This window comes from Prosopis cineraria, unplaced genomic scaffold (assembly GCF_029017545.1).
Source record: "Prosopis cineraria cultivar Desert tree isolate PC_DT_omini unplaced genomic scaffold, ASM2901754v1 PC11, whole genome shotgun sequence".
NCBI classification, from domain to species: domain Eukaryota; kingdom Viridiplantae; phylum Streptophyta; class Magnoliopsida; order Fabales; family Fabaceae; genus Prosopis; species Prosopis cineraria.
Window position 1 is genome coordinate 23635714 of NW_026555342.1, and position 15493 is coordinate 23651206.

Here is a 15493-nt window from a genome sequence, read left to right on the forward strand (position 1 = left end):
TTCTAGGTGCCAAGGATAAAAGGGTGTCATTTTTATCCTAGGAAGAATTCAAAGATTTATTCCTTCAACACTATCTTCCACAAAGTAAGAGAGATTCCAAGATTGAAGAATTCTTAAATTTGAGATGTACTGGGTCAGTATTGGAGTATGATCAAAAATTTATAAAGCTTTCTTCTTTTACCCTTCACATTGTGCCTTATGAGAAAGAAAGGATCCATAGATTTTTTCCTGATTTATCCTAAGAGATACATGATCCAATATATGTTATGATGGAACTTTTTACTAGCTATTCACAGGCTTTGGACACTACTCTAAGAATTGAGTTAAAGCATCAAGAAAATAAGAGATTTCTAAAAACCATAAGAGAGAAGATAAAATGAGATTCCAGGGTTTTTCTTCTAAGAGTGATCAATTTCAGGGGTAATTTTACTCTCATGGAAAGGAACAGATGTCCAGATCTTATGTCCCTCCTTCTGTTAGTGCCCCAATTTCTAAATGCAAATTTGAGAGTCCTAAATTGCAATCTCAACTAACTTTGGATCAGCCAAGCTATGTTGGAGCTCCTTGTGCTACTTATGGAAATTTTCATTATGGACCTTATCACAAGGCATCTGGTACTTGTTATGAATGTGGGCAGGTTAGTACTTTAAGAAGAAATTTTCCTCTTACTCAATCGGCATCTAGCCAGGGATATGTTTCACCACGTCCCTCCTCAACTACTTCTATAGGAGTGCCTTCTACTACTGCTGGCAGGGGTATGTTAGGAAAAACATTTAGGTAATGAGGACAATCTTTAGGACAAGGATAAGCATGAGCTTATGTTATGACTCGATAGGATGCTCAAGCTTCAAATGATACAATCACAAGTATTATTACTATATATTCTAAAGGTGCATACGCATTTATTGATCTTGGTTCAACACATTCTTATGTTTCTGTATACTTTGCAAAGAAGTTATGTAAAGAATCCATCAAACTTGATGATCCTTTTATGGCTGCTACTCCTGTAGGAGAACCTATTTTTGTTATGCAAGGATACAAATCTTGTGAAGTATCTCTTGAGGGTAAAGAAACCCTAGTTCATTTGATGATACTAGATATGATTGATTTTGATGTGATTTTGGGAATGAATTTGTTAGCCTCTTGTCACACTGTTGTTGATTGTCACTTAAAAGTGGTGAGATTTAAAATTCTTGGAGAAACTCCTTTGGTTTTATGGGAGACAAATGGATAGATCGACTGGTTTAATTTTAGCATTGAAAGCTTAACAACTTTTAAAGAAAGGTTGCTAAGGGTACTTGGCCTTAGTGAAGAATGTCGAGAAAATAGTTTCTAGCTTGGAGTAAATTCCTATAGTTAGAGAATTTCTCAATGTCTTTCTAGATGAGTTACCTGAATTATACTTAGACAGGGAGATCAAATTTGCTATTGATGTGATTCCAAGTACTCAGCCAGTTTCAAGTCCTCCTTGTAGAATGGCACCATTTAAGCTGAGAGAATTGAAGAGTCAATTGCAAAACTTATTAGATAATGGATTTATTCACCCTAGTACTTCTCCTTAAGAAGCACTAGTTCTCTTTGTGAAAAAGAAGGATGGGTTACCGAGACTTTACATTAATTATCAATAGCTTAACAAGGTAACTATAAAGAATAAATACCCATTGCCTCATATTGATGATCTTTTTTATCAATTAGTAGGAGCCTAGTGTTTCTCAAATATTGACTTACGTTCAAGATATCATCACTTGAAAATTAAGAAAGGGGACATTCCAAAAATAGCATTTAGAACTCGATATGTTCATTATGAGTTCTTGGTAATGTCCTTTGGGTTGACAAATGCTTTGGCTACATACTTGATGAATCAGGTATTTAGACTGTTCCTAGACAAGTTTGTAATTGTTTTCATTGATGACATTTTAGTGTATTCAAAGAGTTTGGAGGAACATAAAGAACATTTGTGACTAGTATTACAGACATTGAGGGAGTACCAACTTTGTGTAAAGTTTTCCAAATATAAATTTTAGCTTAATCAAGTTACCATCTTAAGTCATGTTGTGTCCAAAGATGGTATACAAGTAGATCCAATCAAAGTTGAAGTGATTCTGAATTGGCCACGACCCACTATAGTTACAAAGATCCAAAGTTTCCTAGGCCTAATTGGTTATTATCATTGTTTTGTCAAAGACTTTTTAAGGATAACTACACCATTGACTAGATTGACCCAAAAAAATGCAAAGTTTATTTGGAGTGATGAATGTAAAGAAAGCTTTATTGGATAGGCTGGCACCTAAGAGGGGGTGAATTAGGTGACACTTGATTTTTCTGGAAAACTTAAAGGAAAGATAGATAGATGCAAGAAGTTAAGAGAATTGACACGAGAAATTTATCCTGGTTTAGCTCAAAACTTGGCCTACATCTAGTCCTCAAGATCAACCTTAAGATTTTCAACTAAACTCACAAGCTTCAATAGGTATTTACAACCACAATACAACTCATAAGACTTAACCAGTCTTGATTCAACAATAAACCTTACTACAACTAGCAAGTTATTATAATTCACTTGAAAAAATTATTTTCAAGACTTCAACTTGTTTTACAAAGCAAAGAACTTTTAAAGATAAACTCTCTTGAAAGAGTTGAATAAGTATAGTTGAAAGCTTATGAACTTCTGTTTTACAAGATTTATCAAGAATGATAAATGGATGAATGCAATACTTTGATGCACAATTTAAAGCTTTTTAGAATGATCTAAGGATATCTAAATATTTGAATTCTTGTTCTAGACTCGAATTGTATCATATATATAGTTTTGGCAATTAACAGATTATTAGAATAGTGTTTGTAGTCGTTAGTAACATTCCTTACATGTAACCATGAGATTTAAGCATGAAATAAAGCTAGCCAAGTTCTAGCCAAGTTCTAGCCATACATATATGATAATTCAAGCATAAACACCAAAGTGACTCACACATGTTTTGAAGGAAAATATGCAAACTATTCTGTGTGACAAAACAAGCATGTGAATATCAGGTTCTCACACGTGAATTGGCTGGCAAAATGCTAAAGCCAATTCTATGAGACGAATCACATGTGAGACCAACTCACTATTACTCATGAAATAGCTGGTTACAAAACTCAGTCCTTTCAAGAAGACAGATCAAGCGTGGAATACTCTATTACACACGCGAGAAATTGCTAGTTATAAAACCAAGCAATTCTAGAAGACAAATAATGTGTAGGACCAATATGGATTCAAGTGTGGATTATATGATTGAAAAGTCTTAGAATAATAAGTGACAAATCAAGTAAGACTAGAAGCAGAAAGTGTCAAATGGCATTACAAACCTCTAGAAAGAGATCACCAGCTTGAAGTTTCGCCATGTTAGCATTGCAGGAAAATTTTGTCTTGTAAGCTTCAAAATGGAAAGGAAGGAAGCATATTGTCATACTTAACTTTATATGACAAAGGAGGATAAATTCTCAGCTTTTCTAATTGTGGCTTGTTCTTTTGCATATGAAATGTCATGCAAACATAAATAAGCAAATATTTACATATTGTAAACATTGGTTTGGAAGGTTGTCTAGAATTTTTATGTATAGAAAATAAGTTATGGAATGAACAACTGTATCGAATCATACTTAAAATTCTAGAACTCGGGTTCAAAATTAATTGCCTCATTGGATGGAATTCATCAATTAATTGGTCATATTCAATGAGTTTCAAACTTCATTACTACAATTTATTTAACAAAGTGGAGATTATTATTCTCAAGTCTTCTTCCAATAATATTAAAATCTTCTCATTAACACCAAAAGATAAATATGTCAAAAGTATATTCTTTTCAGTTCACCAAAATGCACAAGTGAACCTCCCATGAACTTCTTGGTTTTGTAAACAATTGTTCAAAGATTATATAGTCTACAATGACTTTTTCAATACATATACTACTAGAAGCTAGTAAAAGCCTCTTTGACGATAGAAACTAACTCCAAACAACAAGGGCTAGTATCATTGTAATTTGTACAATGTGGAAAAAGTAATTTAGAGATTGTTGAATGAAAAGGTGATCATTGAAAATCATTGAACTTTAAAACTTTCTTTTGCTCGCTTATTCATCAGCAACTAACAAGTTTTTTTGTTTTTGTTTTTTTCAAATGCAGATGAGAACTTATATACAAGCTGGGATGAGTGAGGGAATTAGGGGAGGCCGTTGAGTTTGAAGCAAAATGCAGCGTATAATGACTCACCTCTTCATAAGTTTTTTTGTTTCTGTTTTTTTTCAAATGCAGATAGGAACTTATATACAAGCTGGGATGAGTGAGGGAATTAGGGGAGGCTGTTAAGTTTGAAGCAAAACGCAGCGTATAATGACTTACCTCTTCACAAGTTTTTTTGTTTTTTTTTTTTTCAAATGCAGATGGGAACTTATATACAAGCTGGGATGAGTGAGGGAATCAGGGGTGGCCGTTGAGTTTGAAGCAAAATGCAACGTATAATGACTCACCTCTTCACAAGTTTTTTTGTTTCTGTTTTTTTTTTTCAAATGCAGATGGGAACTTATATACAAGCTAGGATGAGTAGCCGGATGGTTACCCATAGCCCGTCCCGCTTCATAAATTAGCTCGTTCATTTTTTTTTTCTCTTATGGGTGAGTTAAAACTCACCCATTTTACACGAATATAGGTGGGTTGGGGGCTATTTGCTCACCTCTAAATAGTAAATCATTCCTCAAGATAAGTTACTTAGAATAATAAAAAAAATTAATCATTTAATCCTTATAATTTAATTTAGCTGTAACTCAGTCTTTAAAATTTGACTCGTTATAACTTAGTTCTTGAAGTTTTGACTCAATTATAAATCAATTCTTGAACTTTACCTTTTGCAATTTAGTTCCTGAATTTTCAATCTAACATTTATTAATAATATTTTAAATTATTAAACCCTTTTAATCTTTATAAATATTAAAAGTTTAAAATATTTTTAATCTTTATAATTTTATTTTTTAAAATATAAGGATTACTATTTAAGAGGTTAAAACTTCAGAAATTAAACTATAAGAGGTAAAATTCAAGAATTAATTTATAATGAGTCAAAAATTTAATGATTGAGTTATAATGAATCAAAATTAAAGGATTGAGTTATAATTGGGTGAAAACTATGAAGATCAAATGATTAATTTTTTTACAATAATATTATTTAAAATTAAACTACTTTTTATTTTTGTTCTTAGATTTAAATAAGAGTAATTTAATATGAGGTAAGATTTTTTTAAAAAAAAAAAAATGTTGCACTTTTTTAAAGATGTGCTGAAGGCTATTTTAACAATTGTGCATCAAAAAAATTTAAAAAAAAATGACTTACTCATTCCATTCAAAAATATCAGATATTTTTTGAAAGGTTGGATGTTAAAAAAATTAAATATATTTTTTATTTTTTAATGTGTAATTATTATCTCTTTTTAAAAGTATTGCTATTAAATAAATTATTTTATATTTATTTTAAGATAAAAACTCTATTAAATAGGGATAAATATAAAAAATAGAGTCATTTAAAAATAAATAATTATTTTATTAAAATAAAATTTAATTAAAATATTTTATATTTTTGAATGGGGAAAAAGTCTTTTTCTTTTTCTTTTTTAGGACCCCGCACAACGTGGGACCCTCCCAAAAATTGGCGTATGCCACTTCAAGCAGCGAGCACACAGTATTATTTGGTAAAAGGCAACGTAATAGTTCGCTCCGTGCTCACAGCGTGGCTGCGAAAGGCGAAAGACTTTTAAAATGTGACTAACAAATAGAAGAGGATGGGGTAATTCTTAATCAAAAATTAAATATTTAACCCTTATAATTTTAATTTAACCATAACTCAATCTTTAAAATTTAATTTGTTATAATTCAATTCTTGAAATTTTGACTCAATTATAAATCAATCCTTGAACTTACATTTTGCAATTTAATCCTTAAATTTTAAACTCTTAAATATTAGTCCTTATATTTTAAAAATAAAATTATAAATAAAAATATTTTAACATTTATTAATAATATCTTAAATTATTAAACCCTTTTAATATTTATAAATATTAAAATTTTAAAATATTTTTAATCTTTATAATTTTATTTTTTAAAATATATGAACTACTATTTAAGATGTTGAAACTTCAAGAACTAAATTATAAGAGACAAAATTTAAGGATTGATTTATAATTGAGTCAAAACTTCAATGATTGAGTTATAGCGAATCAAAATTTAAAAATTGAGTTACAATTTGGCAGAAACTATAGAAATCAAATGATTAATTTTTGTACAATAAAATTATTTTAAAATTAAACTACTTTTTATTTTGTTCTTACATTTAATATGAGGTAAGATTTTTTTTAAAAAAATAAAAATGTTGCACTTTTTTAAGATGTGCCGAAGGCTATTTTAAGAATTGTGCATCAAAAAATTAAAAAAAAATGACTTATTCCTTTCATTCAAAAATATAAAATATTTTTTAAAAGGTTGGATGTTGAAAAATTGAATATATTTTTTTATCTTTTAATATATAATTATTATTTTTTTTTAAAATACCTCTATTAAATAAATTATTTTATATTTATTTTAAGGTAAAGATTCTATTAAATAAAAATAAATATAAAAATATAATTATTTAAAAATTAATAATTTTATTAAAAATAAAATTTAATTAAAAATATTTTATATTTTTAAATAAGAAAGTACATTAAAGACAAAAGTCTTTTTTTTTTTTTTTAGGATCCCAAATAAGGTGGACCCTCTCAAAAATTGGCGTTTGCCACTTTAAGCAGCGAGCACACAGTATTCTATAGTAAAAGGCAAGAGAATGGTTCGCTCCGTGCTCACTGCGTGGCTGCGAAAGACAAAAGACTTTTAAAATATGACAAGCAAATAGAAGAGGATGGGGTATTTCTTAAGATGTAATATTAAAAAAAAAAAACTTGTTAAGCTAATAAGTTGCAAATTATCACACGTAACGTCATTGAGCCATAAGAATACGAGTCACGATAACCTGACAACAAAAGAGAGAGTGGGGAAAAGGAGAATAATGTTCAACAAAACATGCCTAGCATTTTAAAAGTATTTTCCTGTACATCCATTTTGACATTAAAAATCATAGCACAGTTTTATTTGGTAATGCAAACAAAATACTGTTCATATGGTAAATCACTTTGACAAAAAAAATTCTTATATAATATACTTGTGAGAAAATTTCTCACACAATTTACTTATAGGAAATTTCACGAAACAATAATTTGAGATGATATTTAAATTGATGAATTTAAATTTAATTTTTAATTTATGTATTTAAAATTTTTTGTTTGGAAAGTAAAAAAATTAAAAAAAAAATTAAATCTTCACTAAAAGATGTACCCATATTTAGTGCCCACATCTCGAATAAAATTGCATCCAATGAAAATATACCTATAAACAAAATATTCAAAGGAATAAGAGAAATGGGTTTACATCTGAAGCAAAAATGAAATAGTGGGAGTAATGAGCCAAATTTTGTTTTTAATTGTAAGAGGCGAAAAGGAGATATAAAATGGCTGAGTAACAGAAATACCAACACTAAACATAAAAGAGAACAAAAGACTTGGGGTTGTTAAAAATTCAAATAATTAGGATATAAAAAAATTAAAAATTATAACAAGAAATAAATTTATTATTTTTATTCATTTAAATATAAATTCAAATTTTCACTATTTCAGAATTTCCCACGTATTTGTGGGTTGAGAATTTGTCCCGCACTTTCCACAGAGAATTTGTTGCCAATTAAGGGTGCATTTTGATAATTAAAGTTTGGTATTTAAAATTTAATTTTTAATTTTGAAATGTTAAATGTTGTTATTGGGTAATTTTAAGTGAGAAAAATAATTTTTTAAATGTCAATCAATATGGAGTTAAAATGTAGGTTTGCTAATTCTATTTTTTGGTGAATTTGAAATGTAGATTTGCCTACTTTATTTCATATTTATCTAATTTAAAAATTTATTTTAATATTTAATTAATTCTTACAATTTTTATTTTTATTTTTAATATGTTATATTCATATAACAAAAATTATTAATTATCATAGATTAATATCTTTTTTGTCATAGCATATTCAAAAGTGTAACATTTCAAAAATTTAAATTAAAATGTTAAAATAAATTAAAAATTTATTGGGATGAGTGGGGATTAAATTTTGATGAATTTATTCTATGTCATTTTATTCTAAGTCATAATTTTTAAAAATGAATAATTAAATCAGGTTAGGTAAAATTAAATTAAATTATTCAAAATATTATTCCAACTTAACTTATGATAAATACGCTTTGGATTGTGGGAGGGAATATAATAATAACAATAAAAAAAAAAAAAAAACAGGGAGGGAAGATGAATAGAAAAAGTGGGACCCACACCTATTATTTTAAATGCAATCACTTGCCCTTCCTTTCGTCTTCTCTCGGGGTCGTCCAGATAACGTGTGCGACTAAGAGAGCAGCCGCGCTTGGTGGATTTCAAAGGTTAGAATTTATAATATACTTTTTTTATTAAAAAATATATAAAAATTTAAATATTTAAAAATATAAAATATTTTTAATTTTTTAAATTATAATCATTATTTTTTTTTAAAGTGCTCTTATTGATAATGACATTATATTTATTGTATAGTATTTAATAGAGATAAATATAAAAAAATAAGGTTAGTTAGAAATAAGTAATTATTTTATTGAGAAGTGAGATTTAATTAAAAATTTCTTACATTTTTAGACGGAGGAAGTAATATTTTAGTGTGATGTAGAGTTTTTTAAGACTAGATAAATTTTTTAAATATTTTTTTGAATACATTTCTCCATTTTATTTTTAAATTTTTTATACTGAAAAATTTGGCATTTTCTATAATTTCGAATTTCTGGTGTTTTGTTTAGATTTAATATTTTTATTTTTTATTTTTAAAATAAAAATTATTTAAGAATTATAAAATTTTTTAATAAATATTCTTATCAATTTGACAGTTTAAATTTAATATGAATGATCCAAATTTAATATTAAAATTTTTTAATGAGTTCACTGCTCTATTCAGAATATATCTACACCGCCCAAATTATATCTGAAAAGTTAATTTAAATTTTTAGTATTAAATTTGGATCCTTCATATTAAATCTAGACAATTAGATTGATAATAATATTTATTAAAATTTTTTTACAATTTATATATATTTTTTTATTTTAAAAATATAAATTAAAAATATTAAATCTAATGTCCAAATTAAATTTAAATGATTCAAATTTACCTTTGCCTCAGCAAAGAGGTATAGGAGGCTTTCTTCAACGGGAAAAAAGCTAATTCTATGAGTCTTAGAGATTTGGTGTTCAAGAATATGTTCTCCTAAATTTATATATGAATTATTATTTTTTTCTTTCCAGCCTTTTCCTCTTCTTTTTTGATAAGTTTGAAGTAATTCTTTCAAGAGAAATTGAATAAAATATCTTCAAATTATGTAAATGATAATTTGATCCCTTAAATATCATAATATCAATGAAATCTTTAGAGATTTTTTTGTCATTAAGGAATTAATATAAGTGATCAAATTGCTTTTAATTCAAATATCAATTACTATTTATAAGTTTTGTTTTAAGATTCACAACTTTTTTAAATAGTAAAAATTTAATAGCAATTCGTAAGTTCGTATATTGAAATCCTAATATTTTTCAAATGTTGCAAATATCAATTTTCATTCACAAGTTTTATTCTAATATTCACAATTTTCTTTTTAAAATTACTAGAATGCAACAACAATTTGTAAGTTTGCATTTAAAGTTCTAAACTAAGGGCTATTTGATCATTTACATTAATTTTTTTAATGACAAAAGGTCTTTAAAATTTTTATTAATATTATGATATTTTAAAAGATTAAATTATTATTTATATAATTCAAACAAATTTTGTCGTCCTTTTCCCTTCTTTCAAGCTTTTTGTTTTGCTTGGGTTAATAATTCTTCCAAACCTTTTTACCATGAACGATTATATGGGAGAATTACCGTGATAAAAGAGGGTTTTCTCGTTGTGGGCCTTTTTCTTGGATTTGGGCCGTGATAAAAACTTTATCTTAGACTCTTAATGTAGTGCTTGCGCCCAAAATTCAATATAGCAAACATGGGAATAGGATCCTCAACCTGACAATGTACATTTAATGTTCTACTGTATATTAAATAAAATTATCTCCAATTAAAAGATATCTATAAAAAATGAAAAAATGTAACTCCTCTTGGTCCGAATGATAGAAGTAGGTTCGGGTCAAAAAAAAATAAAATAAAAATAGAAGTAGGTACGTTGAAGTTTATTTTCGTCTTAAATGCAAATTTTAATCTTTTTGTCTCATATATTTATTATTCTTTTCTCAAATTTGTAATATATACATAGTGTGTATGTATCTATATTCGCAATTTAGAGCAATCCATATGCTCTAATTGAATATGTTTTCATTTTCAAAGGAAACCATATTAGGGCATCATGGGGATTTCGTTAACGTTGGGCAAAAAGATATACATAAAGAATTTCATCATTAAATATATCTCTTCTAAAATCATTAATATCTCTCTCCTCAATGATTGTCTACTATATTCTGGAGAGTCCAAGGTTTAGAGAAGGGACAGCATTCAATTAATTCTGGAAATGGTTCGATATGAATTGTTGTTCATCAATAATCAGCCCTGGATTTCATCTCCTTCATCATCTCCGCTGATTAGTATTTTTATAACTAAATCTGCTTATAATCCTGTAATTCTAGGTTATAGTTCTTTGCCATATAAACTTCGAGAACTTCAAAAGGATATGGGAGTCTACTCCCAATTTATCCTCAAATATTTGTATCTTTATTTTAATTTTAATAGATATTTTCTTTCTAACAAAAAATTAAAATTGGGCATTTATTAAAAAAAGAAAAAACAGGCACAGATGTGGATGGCCTCCTAGGCAAAAAAATCCAACAGCCGGAGGTTCCCATAAATAAAATATGGCCGAAAAAATTAAAGAAAACAAAATCTAACATTTTTTTTTGAATAAGTACTGGAATCTGTTAAGCATCAAACTACATATCGTTTACACTAACAAGAGGGTATGTAGGATCCCTCACATTCTCCAACCCTTACAGAAAAGTTGGAGAGTGATCAAAGATGCAAAATATTTCATCAAAATAATGAGAATTCCAAGCTAAGTAATCTGCATACAAATTTTTTTCACTGTTCAAATGATGAACTTTCAAGACCCAATCTCTGTGCATCAACTATGACATCCCTGAACAAATGAAGATCCATACACCCTCGAGTGAGAAGGTCCTTGAGTGCATCAAAAAATTGGTTTATAATAATCATCCAACAATTTAATCAACATCCAACAATAACTCTATTATCATCATTTAGCTCATTTCCAAATTACAATAATGCACAGCATCAACTGAAAATACATATCAATTTCCACAAAATTATAATAGCCATTATGAGGAGGAGAGACATGCTCTTTGGCTAGGGGAAAGAGAAAGGAAAATTCAGGTTGCTATTGATATTGAAGGAGATGAAAGAAGAACTAGAGGTACCTCAACCGAAGAGCAGTAGGAGCTGCACACCTCAGCTCATGGACCACGCTGATGAACCGGAGAGAAATTTGAACTCAACTACTGAACGGAGAAGAGAAGAAGCAGAATTTGCAAATTAGAGAAAAAAGAACTTGAACTTATTATTCACGCACACACGAGCATCTAATAGCTAAGGAGGAAGAAAAATTGAAGCTGAACACAGACATACACATAGAGCCGTTGAACCTGATCCAACAACCAGCGAAGAACAGTGATGAATGAAGTACTCTGGTGACTCCACACACCCAGTAGCAGAGACGAACCAGTGAAGCAAGACGCATGCCAACAGTGAGAAGAAGAACAAGTCAAAGGTGAGGAGGAAGGGTGCGATAGTGACGAGAGAGGAGAATTCTAATGTTGGTGAAGAAGAGAGATGGGAGTGCACGAGAAAATCACAAGAAAGAAAGGTTACAAGAAAATCACCAGATAGAGCACAAAATTTTCTCATAATTTAAAACTAAATTTTTGCGCAGAAAAATTTATACTTTGAATTTTCAACAAAGTTTTTAGCATAAGTTTCTCAAAACTATCAATTTCTTCTACTTGCAATAAAATTTATTTTTAAAAAATATTCATTGGGAGAAAAATTTTGTTCAATTTAAAATTTAAAGTCACTGCACATTTGCTTGCTAATACTAAAGTTTAACTTGAAATAAATTCAAGAAATAGTTATTTTCTTATTTAGGACTTACGTGAAGGGGAAAATCACATATAAGGACTTGGGAAGGAAATTATTCACAAATAAAGATCAATAATAAGTTTCATTTGAGAAAAAAAAAGTCATCTTTCCATGTTAACAATAATCTATTTTGTATTGGTTCTTGTTCATGAATGATTGTCTTCCTAGATTCTTGGATGTGATTCTTCCTAATTGTAGTTCTCCCTCTAAAATATCTAATAATCTGCATTCTACTAATTGAGCAAACATTACTCACAAAAAGACATTTTTACTATCCTAATTCACGTCATATTTTAAAAATTGACTTAAAAATAACACAATTCACGTCACCCAATCAAAAAGAGGACGTCGATTGAAAAATTTATTTTCTTTTAAAATTTAATAAGCCACATCTCCTTATTGTTTGGGAGCACGTGGCTTTATCAGAATCTATGCCCCTTTCCTCTTGAAGGACGTGGATTCTGAAGAAGGTATATTTTGTTATTCCAATGCATTTGATATATTTTATTGTGATAGTTTATGAATAGTGTAAAGGGCGTCCTAAATTAGTACTTAATTATCATACTAATCATGGTTAATCAATGACTAATCCAAATGGATTATCCAATATGAGATTAACCCAAATGAATTCTTAATATGTATTTTTTTTCAAACTATTTAATATAAAGGGATCCCAAGTCTTTAAAATATTTTAAGAACTCATATTATTCAATTAACCCTATACGGAAGCATGATAATAACTATTTTTTACTTGCACAAACATTTTGGCCCATTAATATAACACAAGCATCAAAACACATTCTCAAGAGCCCAAAATACCTTTCCATCCTACGCAAAACCCATAGTGCAAGTGGATCAAGAATATATTATCCTAGTTGGCAATATCATAAACTAAATACACATATCAAATAAAAGGAGAGAGGCCTACAGAAGTGATCATTATCACTTGGCCTAATGCTCCTTTTCTCTGTTCTTCTGAGATGAGCTAACTCCTGTAATATATTAAAAGAGAGGGGTGAGTACAACCACTCAGTAACCAAGGTATATCTAAGTTATACAAATGCATGATAATTAATCATGAATGCAAGTGGTCAATAAATTTATCAAGGTGACCATTCAAACAATCATATTAATAACATGTTAATCACATTAACATTTAACTCATGTGAATAATTTCAAGAATAAAGTCAAGTATAAAATTTGCACAAATAGCCACATATACATTATTCGCATAATTACTGCATGTTCCTATTTCTACAATTATAATTATATTCTTAACATAGCCATCAATCACTCAAATGGCATGATAGTAATAATATGTATGATTGATCTTTTCCTTATATCCCCCCTTATTTCCTCTGACATGAAATCCGTGGGCCAACAACTGAAAGGGATCGTCCATGTGGTGAGACTACCCAAGGCCTTAATCATATCATGAGGGGCTAACGGGCCAGGGTTACCTTACTCACTTATGAACACGGTTTTTTCCAAATCACACACTATGGGGTGTCATACCCAAAACTAGCTCTACCCAAAACTCCAAGTAGGCCAGTAGGGTCAAGTTCCTTAATAGGAACAATGTTATAGTACCTTACAAAGTAAGTAGCGGCTATAACCCCTAGGATTATTGGTTAATAGCCAAGTACCATATGAATTTTGCATAACCGCTAACTCCTTCACTAAGGCGAACTCCCGCCATATGATCATGCTCATGAGAAAATGCATTTCAAAAACTCATAAATATAATTCAAAATTATCCCACATGCTCATCAACTTTCTTGCTCAACAAACATCAAGAATCATCATATTTCAATCATGCCTCTTGCATCAATTTTTATATTATCATACAAAACCACATTAGCATCATGTAAAACTCAACATGCTCATACCATTCATCACTGTGCATAATCCACAACTTATATCCAAGAGTGTACACATAATCATCAACCATCAATCTCATTACTCACACCAAGTCATAATTAACTTGATCACAAGTCATAAAGTCTCAACAAAGCCACATGCAAATGCATAATTAATTAACATACAAATGCATAAAATAGATTTTCCCCGGTTACCTCAACCTTTGAGAGGTCAAAGGTTACCTCTCAAGTTACAACACTTCCAAAGCTTTCCAAAGTTTGAATGGTGTCAAAAGAAAATTAATCTATAATTGATCATATCCCAATGTGTCAATAATATTATTAACACAATTTTTACTCATACTCTAATACCTAAATATTTATTTTATTTTATTTCATTTTTTTAAGACCTTAGTCTTAGCCTCTTAAGTTCTAAAATTTAATTTTATGTATTTGAATCTATCTACTTAGTTCAATAGTCTCCTTCACAATAATTTAATTCAAATAATTTTCTAATATCAAAATTTCCCTTTTTATTCCAAAAATTCGCACATAAAAATACTCAAAAATTGTAAACTTGATTTCAAGCCTAGAATCATTATTCTATAGCCATAATAATTTATTTCTCATCTCAAATAATCATCTAAATATCAACAAATTAATTTATATTTTTGAATTTAACCAAAAATCTACCAATAGGGATCTATGGATAAACTCAAATGCCTCAAATTTCAATTCTATCAACAAAATAATACTCTAGAATATTTATTATACTACCAGCAACCTCAACAATCAGATTTTCTCACCAAAAATTCATTCCTCTTTCAAACCCTAGATTTTCCAAAATCTCAAAATTTGTAGTCTCAGGGAAAAAAATGACTAAGAAAATATTTAGAACACTTATCTAGTCTTAGAATATTTAAAATCTCATCTGAAGTATCCTATTATAAAGCTTTACCTTCTATACAGTTCCTATCACCGGCGACGCTCTCGCTCTGTTCTTCTTTTCTTTTTCGAACTTCTCTGTTGCGTGCACGGAGAGATGAGGAAGGGATCAGGAGAAATGAAAAAGGCTTGTGTGTTTTAAAATGGGTGTGGGTCCTATGGCAATAATTCACACCACTCTTCCGCCTCCCATCTCCTTTTCTTTCTCTTTTTTTTTATATAATATTACACACTACACATACACACCGACGTCTATATTCCTTCTCCTTTTCCTCTTTTTTTTAATATAATATTGCACACTACACACACACCCCAACGTCTATACCCCTTCTCCTTTTTTTTATATAATATTACACACTACACACACGCAC

At 29.0% G+C, this 15493-nt stretch overlaps 2 non-coding genes across 2 annotated transcripts; both read right to left on the reverse strand.

Annotated features, from left to right (window-relative positions):
• Window positions 1-5643: 5643 nt before the first annotated feature.
• On the reverse strand, window positions 5644-5761 carry LOC129287335 (U5 spliceosomal RNA). The gene has a single exon (XR_008587656.1). It is a non-coding gene; the product is annotated as a U5 spliceosomal RNA (small nuclear RNA).
• Window positions 5762-6755: 994 nt separating this feature from the next.
• Window positions 6756-6873, reverse strand: LOC129287333 (U5 spliceosomal RNA). Its single transcript, XR_008587654.1, has one exon. It is a non-coding gene; the product is annotated as a U5 spliceosomal RNA (small nuclear RNA).
• Window positions 6874-15493: the final 8620 nt, after the last annotated feature.